Raw genomic sequence first — 13,973 nt, forward strand, 5'->3', positions numbered from 1 at the left:
AGACAGGCTCTCACTAGCGGGCCAGTTCCGTTCCGAGAACCTGGAGAAGCTGGCTGTGTGGGCGGGGCCCACCGCCGGAGTGCGCAGGACTGCCTGTGGATGACTCTAGCTGCCCTGCCCGGCTCCGATAAGCCACCTCTATCTGGGCCTGTCACCCGGGCCGAGCTTTACCCAGTGGGCAGACTCACCCGTGGCTCCACTTCAGTCCGAGTCTCTCAATGCCTCCCCTTCTTAACTCCTGGGTTCTGGAGCGACTGGGGGTGCAGTCTCCCTCTAGGCCGCCATCTTGGATCGCCCCAGAAATGCGACTTGATTTTTGCTGGCATGCCCCTCTATTAACACTTGGTGTTCATCTTCTCAGTTCTCTTTATTCTTCCACTTCCTCTCGTCTAAAAATTTGTTCATGTCTCTTGGCTCTTGTTCTCTCCTCTCCTGCAGTCTCTGTCTGAGTGTACACTTTTTGGATGTGCCCTATGGAAGGGTTTCAGGATAGTGTGGAAATGCATGCACGTGCTCAGTCTCCTAGGTTAACCAGGAGTTCACTACTTTTTCCCCATCACTTTGTTTTCAGTCTTTGCATGTAATTTTGATTTAGCTATTCCTTACAAATAACTAATGCTGAAGCTTAAAAGGGTTAAAAACAACACAAATAGCAAAGCATAGATCTGAGAATCTTTGCTTTAATAGGAGAGTTGAACACATCCCATTGATTATAACTTGTGAGTTTTTTAATTTGATTGACATAGTTCTGTTATTTTTAAAAATACCTAAAGTTTTGACATCATGCATATTTTTATTCTTCTAATAGTTACTTATATTTAAGTAATAACATTTGAACTCCTATTTTTAAAAATGAATTTTTTGATATCTAGAACCTATCACCATAGCCTATATGTTTCCTCTTATTTTCCTGCTTAGAATTATTTGAATTTTAGCAACAGATTGTTATTATGTAAACAAGGTTATTACTGTACTTTATTAGGAATTAATATTGCTTGATGGTCCACAACTATATTATCAATATTACTTAAGTATGCATTTTACTCTTTATCATTTTTGCCATGTTCTTTGTTTAACTCATTTTTATTTTAATGGCTATTTTTTAAGTAATTTTTTTCCAGAAAGGATTTATAGAGGTAAATGCTCTGAGCCTTGCACCTGAATGTGTCTTTATTTTGTTCTTACACTTGAGTTATGGTTTTGAGTGGGTATTAGATTCGAGGCAACTCTTCCTCAAAACTTGCCTCAGACTGTGTAAAGTTGTGGGTAAATTCTGATGTTAATGTAAATTTTGGTTGTGTGTTTTCACTTCTACAGCCTTGAGGATTTTCTTTTAAGTTCAATTTTTTTTTTTTTTTTTTTTTTTTTACCAAATTGTATCAAAAAATAGCTTTTAGTTTAATTCTATCTGGCATTTTGTGGACCCATTTAGTTTGAAGATTAGAATCCTGCTTTAGCTTAGATATTCTCCAACCCCCATCGTTTCTTTATTTACCTCCTTCTATTTCTCCTTTCTGGAATTCCTAGTATGAAGATATGGGAACTTCTGGTTCTTTCATGCCTTTGAACTTTTCCCTCATTTGTGTTTTTAAAATGTCTTCATTCTTTTTCATTGTGTCCTGTCATTGTGTTCAATTTCTAGCTCAAGCCTGGAATGGTGATTCTTAACAGGTACTCAGAAGGCAAAGGTGGGAGGATTGCTTGAACTTATAAGTTTGGAGATCTACCTAGGTGACATAGTATGACTCTGGCTCAAAAAACACCCCCTCCATAACAACAATATTCTAGTTTCCTGTTTTACTTTTCTGCTGTTCTGTTCTGCTCTTCAGATCCTGTTTGAGTTTTTTCACAATCCCATTTTAAATTCCTAAAAACTTTGGTTTAAAAGCAGCCTATTTTTCTCTTATGAAGGAGAATTCCTGTTAAATACTTGTGAATATACTAATTGTACAAATTTAATAATTTCCTGTTTCATGTATTAAATGCCTGTCTCACGGCTGATTTCTTCCTTTTTAAACATATATCACTTCCTCTCATGTTGAGGCTTTTATTAAAACGTGGTGATTCTTTAAATGTACTTATATATGTGGAAGCTAGTTTGGATTTAGCACTGCCGTGTGAGTACCTGTCAGTGAGTACCCGTCCTGATTACATAAACTTTATCTGTGAATTTCCTGCTACTGCTGTGACAAATTGCCACAAACTTATGATCGTGAATTTTCTCTCTTGCAGTTCTGGAGGTCAAAGTGTAAAAATGGGGGTAACATCAAGGTGTGGGCCTTGTGCCCTGGAGACTCTAGGGGAGACTTGGCTTCTTACTGTGTCAGCTTCTGAGGCTCCCAAATTCCTTGGCTTGAGACCCCTCTTCCATCTGCAAAGCCCACAATTGCATTGCTCATGCCTCTGCTCCTGTCTCACACCCTCTCTGACTCTGATTTTCCTGCCTTCCTTTCTCATTTAAAAAGACCCTATGATTGCATTAGGCCCTTGAGATCCTTAACATAAAGGCATTTGCAAGCTCCCTTTTTACAGATAAGGTAGCATATTCATGGGTTCTGAGGATTAGGATATGGACATCTTCAGGAGGCCTAATGCTCTGTGACTAGAATGGCTGTACAATGCACCATGTCCCCCATTGTGACCTTTAAGTTACCTGAGATTGAGTGTGATGCATTCAACCCAGGAGTCTCCCTTGTCACAAATGTCAATTTTTGAAATCTCATGGCTTTATTCTGGGGGCAAACTTTGGAGTTTGTTTGGACTGCTGATTAGTTATCTTGCCCAAGTCCTCCTCTTTCTGCTGGCTTTCCATGCTTCTATTTTTGCAAGTCCCTGTGTCTTGGGTCAGACAGATGGAACATGAGGGTCAGCATGCTTGATTACATAGTTCTAGATAATCTCTATCTACCTGCATGTCTTTGACCCTTGCTTTTCCAACATTTTTGACAAGACATAGAGGATGGGATGCAAATAACCAGTAATAACCAGTCAGTTACCTAATATAGAAAGAGGAAGTAATGCAACTTGAGTTTTATGATAACTTTTTTTGTATACAGGCTACACCCTTTGTAGGGACACCGTTTGTCTGAAGGGAGTGAGCCAGTGGCTCAATCATGTAGACTCTGTTAAAAGGGTATACTAACATGGTTCTCAAAAACATGTGTTCTAGGGGCTGCAAAGTCTTAATAACTGACAGTAGTCTGTCAAGAATAGCTACCACAACAGAAATACACCATTATCACAGTTGCTGAAGCCAGAGGGATCTGCCTCTCCTTGGTTGGGATTCCCCGGTTGCATCTACTTTTGCAGTGCTCCTCTTTCCTCAGATTGGCCATGTTCACAACTGTGCCTACTGCAGTGAGAGCAAGGTCAAGACATAGAGGAAGAAGCCTGACTGCTCTTTGCCAGCCTTTTCTCACTGGCTTTATATTCCTGAGAAATTTCTTTTTGTTGTGATCTGTAGCTGGCACCTTTCCTGTACTTCCAGCACTGCAATGGATTAAAAAAAAAAAAATTATTCTCTAATTTTTGGATTTGGGGGAGGGAGAAAAGGAACATGTCACTTATCAGCCATCCTGAATTGAAATATTCATCCCATTTTTATGGAAAAGTGAGCATGGTTATAAGAGGTATTAAGAACAGTAAACATACAGATGTCAAGGTAATGCCTGTTCAGCTCCTCAGGCTTGTCAAAGAAATAGATAAAGTTCTTTCCCAGCATTTGGATCATTGAAGAAATGCCACAAGCTTTAAACACGTAATTGTTACTGCCATCTTTGAGAAGGAAGACAAGGAAGAAAATTACGACAATTGTGGCATGTTTGTTCTTTTAGCAGCAGTAACTTGGCCAAAATTTTTCTGGGTGCTGTAATGTAGCAAATGCCTCTAGGGCCCAATGTCATGCCTCATCAGCCCACCTCTGTTTTTAGCTGCGACTGCGGTGGACAGTTCCATACAAGTTCATACTCACCTTGCCCTGACCATGCCGGGTTTCGTGTATATGCTGTGTATCTTTCTGCTTTCTTCCCCAGGGCTTCTTTGATGCCACAGAAGCTCCTCTATCCCCATTCAAAAGCAGCCCCAAAGCACAGTGATGTTAAAACCCCAAAGTCAACCCTCAGCTGATGACAGACAGAACCAGTGGTAAATGCTCCAGCCTCCTGTCCTTTGGATACACAACTCTGGGGGTGTTATGCATGCTTCTCGGGTGTCCTGACAAAATCAAGTCTTCTTTTTCCCCACAGTGGGGAGCTTGCTGGTGTGCTCTGGTTTTGAACTTCCCTTGTTTCTTTGCCCGTTCTCCTCATTCCCTCACCCTCTGTATTTTGAAATCACCTTCCAAGTAAATCACCTGTATGAAAGGCCTTGTCTAAGGCTCTGCTTTTGATGGAACCCAAACTAAGAAGATGGCATTAAATTTCTACTTTAGAATTTTTATGAAGTTTTAAATAAGATGGAGGTGTTTCACAGCTAGTCTCTGCTATACGGGAGTTGTAGAAAAAAGGAGAGGGAGCACTATTGGGATTCTCAATGTGTTTTACTGGCCTTTAGAAATATTATCACTTATGAAAGGAAAGCGGTTGAGCTAATTCTAGCTCACTGGCCTCTTAGGGCCACAGTCCTGTGGATAATGAGAGTAGGCATGAGCAAAGTAGCTGCCATTTGCTGCATGCCTTCTATAGGGCTATTTTGAGTGTTATACATAATCCACTGAATAGCCCTTGAACCATTGAAACACCATTTTACAATATTTGAGAGATAAAGCAATTAAATAACTTGCCTAAGACCACAATAATAGCAAGTGACAAATTCTAGTTGCTGATGATTCCACTTTACTACTAGTGATTTTAAATGGATATTGTATCCATGTATTTATATGTTCACTTTTTTTCTTTTAAACATTAACATTTTAATTTAAGGTATAAAATTCCAAGATCCAAGAAGACCCAAGAAGATGTGCAGTGAGAAACATACCTCCATCTCAACTCTGCTCTAGGCCTTTCAGCTACTGGTGTCAGTTTCACATATCTGCCAGAGATGTGCTCTCTACCTGTGGGTTATTTTATTTTTATTTTTACATGTATCATGCATATGATACCTTCCTATTTTACCTTAAAATATCTTAGAGATACTTTCAATCGATTCACAGAAAGTTGACTCATTATTTCAACTGTAGTATTATATTCCATTGTATGACTGTAGACTGATTTATATTGTTAATATTTTTCATGTGAAAAGTTAACAATTCTTGATATTAGTTGACTCAATATAAAATTATAATAAAATTTCCTTTAAAACAAATCAGTGACATAATTAACTTGCAAAATACAAGGAAGTATTTTCTAAAATCAACAGTAAAGTGTTCATTTCCCTCTTAATGAATAGGACACTTGAACCTGCATAGAATTTCCCACTGTATTTAAAAATTTTTTAATTATGAACAATGTTAAATATACACTAAGATAAAGATACTGGAAGAATAAACCCCATGGAAAGTTCATCAGATTCAATAAATATGAAGATCTAGTCATATTTGCTTTACTTATTTAAATTTTTAAAAATGTTTTTGTTGGTGTATTTTAAATTGAAATCTTAACATCATGTCTTTCCTACCCTATATACAATATATTGTGTGTATATATATATATATATATATATATATATATATTTATTTATTTATTCATATATATATATTTCTTTCTCTCTGACTGTATGCACCTGTATGATAGAATACAACATAAGAGCTATTCTCTTGGTAAATTAAAAAAATAATTTATACATATATTTAGTTATTGATGGACCTTTATTTTATTCCTTTATTTATATGCAATCTGAGAAGTGAACCCTCTGCCTCACATATGCTAGGCAAATGCTGTACCACTGAGCCACAACTCCAGCCCTCTCTTGGTAAATTTTTAAGTGTTCAACATAATACTGTTAACTGTGGGGACTATATTGTTCAGTATATCTCTAGAACTCACTCATCTTGCATAGCTGAAACCATATATCTTTGATCAACATCTCCTTCCTGCCCCCTCCTCTCCAGGTCCCCCTGCCAACCACCACCCTGCTCGCTGCTTCTATGAGTTTGACTATTTTAGACTCTTCATGCAAGTAGAATCATGTAGTATTTGTCAATTCCATGTCTAGTTTATTTCACTTAGTATAATATCCTGTAGGTCATCCATGTTGCAGCAAATGGCAGGCTTCTTTCTTTTTTTTAAGGTAATATCCCACTGTATGTGCGGAGCATGATTTCTTTATCCAGTCATCCATTAGTGGACTTTCAGATGGCTTTCGTGTATTGGCTATTGTGAATAATGCTACAATGAACATGAAAGCACAGACATCTCGTCAAGATCTTGATTTTATTTCCTTTGGATATATATTCAGAAGCAAGATTTGTTGGGTCCTATATGGTAGTTTTATTTTTAATTTTTTTCTCAGGATTCTACTTACTTTTTTTGAAAGTGACTGTACCAATTTACATTCATATCAACATCGTACAGGATTCCATTTTTTCCACATCTTTACCAACATTAAAAAATATGACAGCCATCTTTATCGATGAATGTAAATGTATATATCTAAAGCACCAATTAATAAACAATAAATAAATAGAAGGAAAACAGAGTAGAGGAAGGGGAATGGGGAAAGGAGGAGAGGAGAAAAAGAGGAAGTACTGGGGATTGAAATGAAGCAAATTATATTCCATTCACCTATGATTATGTCAAAAGAACCACACTGTTATGTATAACTACAGTGTACTAATAAAAAATTAAAAATAATAGCCATCTTAGCATATGTGAGATGATATCTCATTGTAGTTTTAATTTGCATTTCCCTGTTAATTAGTGAAATGGAGCATTTTCTCATATACTTGTTGGCCATTTGTATGTCTTCTTTGCAGAAATATCTATTTTACACATTTTAAAAATTCAGTTGTTTGTTTCTTTGCTATTATGTTGTAGGATGTCCTTATATATTTTGGTTATTAGCTTTTTATTTTATATGTATGGTTTGTAAATATTTTTATGTTATATTTGTCTTTTTATTTCATTGATTATTTGCTGCATGGACACTTTTTATTTTGACATAATCATTTTCCAATTTTACTTTTGTGCCTGTGCTTTTGATGTTATATCCAGGAAAGCGGTGACTTGATCAATGTCAAGAAATTTTATCATATGTTTTCTTTTAAGGGTACCATGGTTTTAAGTCTTTACTCCTTGTGTATGGTATAAGAATCCGATTTCTTTCTTTTTGTATAGATATAGTTTCCCCAACACCATTTATGAAAGCTACTGTCTTTTCCCCATTGTATATTCTTGAATCCCAGGTCACAGATCATATACTGTTAGTTGTTTGTATATTATGAGTTTATTTCTGAGCTCTCTTTTCTATTCCTTTGATCTCTAAATATGCCGGTATCATATTGTTTTGATTACTGTAGTTTTGTAGTGTATTTTGAAAACAGGAAGTGTGTGCTTCCAACTTTGTTCTTCTTGCTCAAGATTTGCTTTAGCTACTTGGGGTCTTTTGTGGCTTCCTATGAATTTTAGGAATTCTTTTATATTTCTATAAAAGATGTCACTGGGTTTTTTTGTAGCAATTGCATTGAATGTGTAGATCGCTTTGGATTGCGTGGGCATTTTAATAATATGAATGCCTCTGAGCCAATATAATATTAAAGCTGAATAATATTCTCTCCTGACCACACACATATACAGAATTTTTTTATACATTCATCCATTGATGGACTTTAACATTGCTTTTAGAAAGTAGGATGTCCTTTCATTTGTTTATATCTTTAGTTTCTTTCATCAATGTTTCATAATTTTCTATGTACAAGTCTTTCACTTTGTTGGTTAAGTTTATTCCTAAGTATTTTATTCTTTTTGATGTTATTGTAAATGAGATTGTTTTCTTAATTTCCATTTGAGGTAATTTGTTAGTGTACAGAAATACACTGATTTTTTGTATGTTGATTTTGTATCCTCTAACTTCACTGCATTTCTTTATTAGTTATAATAGGTATTTTTGGTGTGTGTAGTCTTTAGAGATTTCTACATATCTGAAAATAGACAATTTCATCTGAAAACAGACAATTTCATCTCTTTTCTGATTTGGATGCCTTTTATTTATTTATTTATTTTTCTCATCTAATTGCTCTGACTAGGACTTTCACTACTATGTTGAATAGAAGTGGTGAAAATGGACATTTTTGCCTTTTCTGAAGCTTAGGAAAAAGCTTTCATGAGCTGGGCAGAATTTGAATTCTCTTCAATTAGTATGTCACTGTCTCTGTCTCTATCTCTTTTCTCTCTTTTGATTTAGAGGTATTTTCAGAAGCAGGCACTATTATAGAAAACATTTTTCATTAAGCCGTAGAAGATAGATGTATTTGCTATAGATTTCTTTCAGGAGTCATAAGAAAATTTAAAATATGTACATTAGATGACTCTGAATAATTATTTTGTAGATTCATAAAGCCCTCCAAAAACTTGTTTTTACAGAATGCTCATTTCTAAGACTGAGGATTTCACCAGCCTTCTAATGAAACCTGCAAACTGTAACTTAATAAAAGATCTGATGTTTTATGCTATCTTTTATTCCATCCCATTTCTCAGAACTGTAGATTAGTCTTGCTCATTCAAGCTCAGTTTTGAAAAGTTGACCATTAGGGTTTTCCATAGATACATACAAACATTTTTCATTTTCTTTTTTTAAAATTAAGCCTTTTATTTTGTGATAATTGTAGGTTCATAAGCAGTTTTAAGAAATACTATAAAAAACAAAAACAAAACCCCTTTGGTTTCCCCAATGGTAACTTCTTTTACAAACTGGTACAGTATCACAGCTAGGACACTGACACAGAACAGTGAAGATGTCCCACATTTCCATCACCACAAGAACCCCTGCATGTTGCCCCTCTACAGCCACGTTCATTTTCCTCCCATTCCCACAGTCTTGCAACCCTAACACCCACTATTCTGTTCTTTTAATTTTATCATTCAAAGAACATTATGTATGTAATCATACCATGGGCATATACATTTAAAGATTTCCCTCTTTTTAAAAAAATATAGGCTCTTTCAGGAATGACCGATAAACTCAAAGATAATATTCCTAAAGTGACATAATGACACTCTCATTTTCTTTTTAAAAAATCAAATCACACCTTAAATATCCAGCATTTTCATTTATAGCAATTCATTCAAACTTACAAAATTAGTGGATTTCCTGGAAACTGATTTTAAGGTGCAATGAGGCTTGGTCCCCAAGTCACACCTGTAAGGAAATGAGAAAGGCAGGATTGGGCCAGAGAGGCTGTCACAATACCCTGGCAACTGAGGCCTGAGTTCATTTTATAGAGAGATCTGAACACATGTGGTCCTTTAGAGTTGTCGCAAACCAAGGCAAGGAGGCTATACCTACATCTTTATTCCAGTTCCTTTGATTCTTCAAATACATTTTAGAATCCACGTGCAGATTCTACAAAGCATCTCACTGGGATTTTGGTTTTAATTACTGTGAATTTATAAATCATTTTGGTAGGAATAGACACATTAATAATGTTGGATCTTCCAATCATTAAATGTGGTATATCTGTATTTATTTAGGTCTTTGATTTGTTTGATCTGTGTTTTGTAGTTTTCAGCACACAGATCTTGTGGATATTTGGTTAGATTTCTGCCTAAGTATTTTATGTTTTGGTTGATATTATAAATGGTATTTTAAAAAAATTTTCATTTGCTCTTTGTTGTTATATATTGTCCTGTAATCTTGTTAAACTGACTTATTTGTTCTATCAGCTTTTCAGAAGATTCTTAAAATGTTTTCCATAAACAAATAATTATATCATGCACAGAGAAAGTGTGGTTTTTACCTCTTCCTTTGTAATTGGTGCAGCTTTTCTTTCTTTCTTTCTTTTTTTTTTTTTTTTTTTTTTTGCTTCCTCTCACTGACTTTGACCTTCATTTCAGTGTTAAATAGAAATGGTAAGAGTATTTTCCCTGCCTTATTTCTTGGGGCACTTAGTTGCACATCATTTTGTATAATTTCAGTTGCAGGTCTTTTAGAGATGCCCTTTATTAGAGTAGGGAGTCTACCCTCTACTTGTAGTTTGGTAAAAGTTTTATCATGAATGGATATTTTTTTCTGCATCTATTGAGATGATCACAACAATTTATTTAGTTTTTTGCCCTAGGGAATTATATTTTTTGATTTTCTCAAATTTAACTGCATTTCTGGAATAAATTCTATTTGGTCATGCTGTATTATTTTTAGAACTATACTGCTGGATTTAATTTGCTAAGATTTTGTGAGGGCGTTTATGTCTGTGTTCATGAAAATTAATGATTTGCTGTAATGCCTTTGTTTGGTTTGGGTATCGGAGTACTGAAGTATAAGATAAGTTAGCAACTGTTCATTCCTCTTCTATTTTTTGGATGAGTTCTATTTTTTAAAGAGTTTATGTGGAATTTATTTTTGATTTTTTAAATAGTTTTTATTTCTTTCTTTTACAAGTCTGAGAGACTACACTAGTGAAGCCATCTGTCTAGTAATTTTCATTGTTGGAGGTCTTTTTTTTTTTTTAAAAACCACAAATCCATTTTCATCAGTAGATACAGGAATATTCAGAGTATCTATTCCTACTTGAGTAAGCTTTGGTAGTTTATGTTTAAGGAATTTGTTTCAACTATTTCATTATTGATAGAGCCATAAATTTATTTGTAATACTACTTACTCTTTTAATGATCATATGATATATACAGATTACTTCTTTTATCTCTTATACTGGTAATTACACCTTCTCTCATTTTTTCTCAATCAATATGACTAGAGGTTTATTAGTTTCATTGATTTTTTTCCAAAGAATTAGCCTTTTATTTCATTGTTGTAAAATTTTTTTCCCATTTTCAAATTCATCAGTTATTGTTCTTATCTTTATTATTTGTTTTCTCCTGCTTACTTTGGTTTAACTTATACTTCTTTTTCAACTTTCTTAAGACTGAAGCTTTTACATTAAGGATATTTTAAAATTCTATTTTATCTCCACTTTTATTTTGACTTATTATTTATACTTCTTTTAAATACTTTCTTAGTTGCTGTCCAAGTGGTTATAATATACATATTTAAATAAACAAATCTTTCTTCAAATAAAATTGCATAAGAACCTCACACCCTCATACTTTCTATCTGAACTTCTTCCATTCCTGTCTTCAAGGCTATCATTTTACTTTTATATATAGTATACTATAAACTATCAATTTGTTGCTACTGTTTTAAATTTAGATAGTTACTTTTTAGAGTTATTAAAATGAGAAAAATATCTTTCACATTTTAATCATACTGGATATTTAATTTCATTGTGTAGATTCAAATTTATTTCTGATGTATATTCTTTCTTATTAAAGAATTAAAAAATATTTCTTGTGGTGTAGGTCTACTGGTAATGAATTATCTCAGATTTTGTTAGAAAGATATTTTCACTTGGTATAGAATTCTGAGGAGATAAGTTTTCTTTTTTTCTTTGCAGCACTTTAAAGTTGTCTGTCACTCCATTGTCTTGTGGGTTATATTGTTTATGACAAGCAATCTGCTACAATTTATATTTTCTCCCAAGCATGTTATATGTCTTTTTTATCCAGTTTTTTTTTCTTGCCTTCAAGAATTTCTCTTTATCTTTGGTTTGTAGCAGTTTGAATATGATGTGCTTTGAAGTGTGTGTGTGTGTGTGTGTATATGGTTGTTTGCTTCTTGTTTTTAGTATTCACTCTTTTTAGGTTTTTCTGAGCTTCTTTGATCTGTGGTTTGCTATCTTTCATTATTTTAGGAAAATTCTTGGCCATCATCTTTTAAAATGTTTCTCTTCTTTGGCATACTAGACCACTTGATATTGTCCTACAACTCTCAAATGCTCTGTTCTGCTTCATTCACTATTTCTCCTCTTGATGTTTAAGGTTAGGTAATTTCTATTGGCTTATCTTCAACTTCCCTGACTTTTTTTCTTGGCTGTACTGATTCAACTGATGAGCCTGTGGGAAGCATACTTTATCACTAATACCAGCTTTTTGTATTTCTAACTTTTCCATTTTTCTCTTTCTTGTAGTTTCCAATTCTGGCGTCATTTTGTATATGGATATTGTTTGTTTCAATGAAAACTTTGACATATTATTAATCCTAGTTTGATAGTTTTGGTATATGTGTCTGATTAACTGTTCTGTCTCTTGACTATCCCCCATCCACTTTGCTTTTTCGGTGTCTTGAAAGTTCTGATTCAATGTTAGTCATCATAGAACAGCAGAGACTGAGATAAATAATATGTATGCTTAGAAACTGACACACCTCTTTTAACACTAGGTCATTTGTGTGTGAGTGTGAGTGTGTGAGTGGGGGATGGAGGGCAGAGTTAAGTTAATTTGATCAGGAGTTGAAATGGGTTATTTCCCTGGTTGCTTTTTCTAGAGTCACCTTGTGTTCAGGGTGGGACCTGATTTACTGATGACTTTTTGTTAGTGTTGTTGCTTCACTTTCAGGTTTGGGCTTTCCACTGTGTCCCTGTGCCTCCTATGGTCTCTCTCCATGTTCATGTTTTTCTTCCAGTGGTGGTAAATTGTTTTTCTTGTTACTCGGGGGATGAAAAGCCTGGTGGTGAGCATCGCGTGAGTTCTCTGGTGACTTGATTCATTCTTAGTCTTAGGGAGGCCCTGTACCCCTAAATCTTAGAGATGGTGCTTCCTCTGTGATCTTGATCCTTTTTTTCCATCACAGTCAAACTCTGCTTTGTTTTGTTGCAGGTCTGATGCAGAAGAGAGTTTCTTGCCCCTTACCCATTAATAGGAGATCTCTAAAGATCTGGGTCCAGGACCAGGAAAGTTTCCTACCCTTTCCCCAAAGATACCGATTTTTTTCTTTCTTTGCTTTACCCTTCCCTTCTCCACAGTGGATCTATACATGTGCCACTGGGGTGCCAGGTTTGTCCTCCTTGCAGCATCTTACAGATTTTGTTCTGAGAGGAAGCAGGGGTGCAGTGGGGTTTTGTGCCTTTCTGGCAGTGGCGGCTATTCCTCTCCTCCCAACCGGCACCCTGTAGGAAACTTTCTCTACTCTCCTGCCCTGCCCTAGTGACTTGTGCACACAGTAGAGGCTGGAGAAGAGCTTTTGAGATTGTGAGCTCTCTTTGTTTCTGCAGGTCTTAGGGGTTCTATGCACACACACACACACACTAGTGTACACTCAGTCTACATTAAAAATTTATTTAAACTGTTTTGACCTTCATGTATGGTCCCTTAAATCTCTTCCTCTTGTGCTCTAACACAGGTGAACTGGCATTTGTCTTTTGGTCTCCTTAGGAAGGCCTGTCTTTTTGTGTATTTCAGGCTATTTGGTTGCCTTATGATTTTTAGCTCTCTGATAGACTCAAGAGAAGTTAAGAATTCATACTTTATCTCCACTTTTTGTGTGCGTAGGAGTGATCATCCTCCAGCTTTCTACATCTTAAAGGGATGCAGCATTCCCTCACTTGTACCTTTAAGAGGCTGCTTTTCTGCTCTGTAAGGCCAATACTTCTGGAGAGTATGGTGCTTGATAGTTACAGTGGATCCCACAGTCATATACCTTTGCTGTAGTGTAGGCCCCTTGGTTGGCGGCACTGTGTGAGATCTCATGTGAGTAAATCAAGAACTTTCTAAATTCTTGGATGGTTGTTCTGGCTTAGACCAAGAAGTAGGAAATATAATCCCATTTCCTGGCCCCAGATTGATCCTAGTGTTGATCCCATATGAGATAAATTTCTATTCCATCAAGAGTAGAAGGATTCTCATATAGTCATCTTGCCACCAGTGGAATACTTGGACTCAAGGTGTGGTGCTATATCAGGAGCTTAGCACTGACCTCAGTTGCTGCCAGGTTGACAGAAAATCAGCCTGGGTAAGTGGCTGCCTACACTGTTGGACCCTTGCATGTCC

The sequence above is a fragment of the Sciurus carolinensis genome, chromosome 1 (assembly GCF_902686445.1).
Source record: "Sciurus carolinensis chromosome 1, mSciCar1.2, whole genome shotgun sequence".
In the NCBI taxonomy this organism is placed as follows: Eukaryota; Metazoa; Chordata; class Mammalia; order Rodentia; family Sciuridae; genus Sciurus; species Sciurus carolinensis.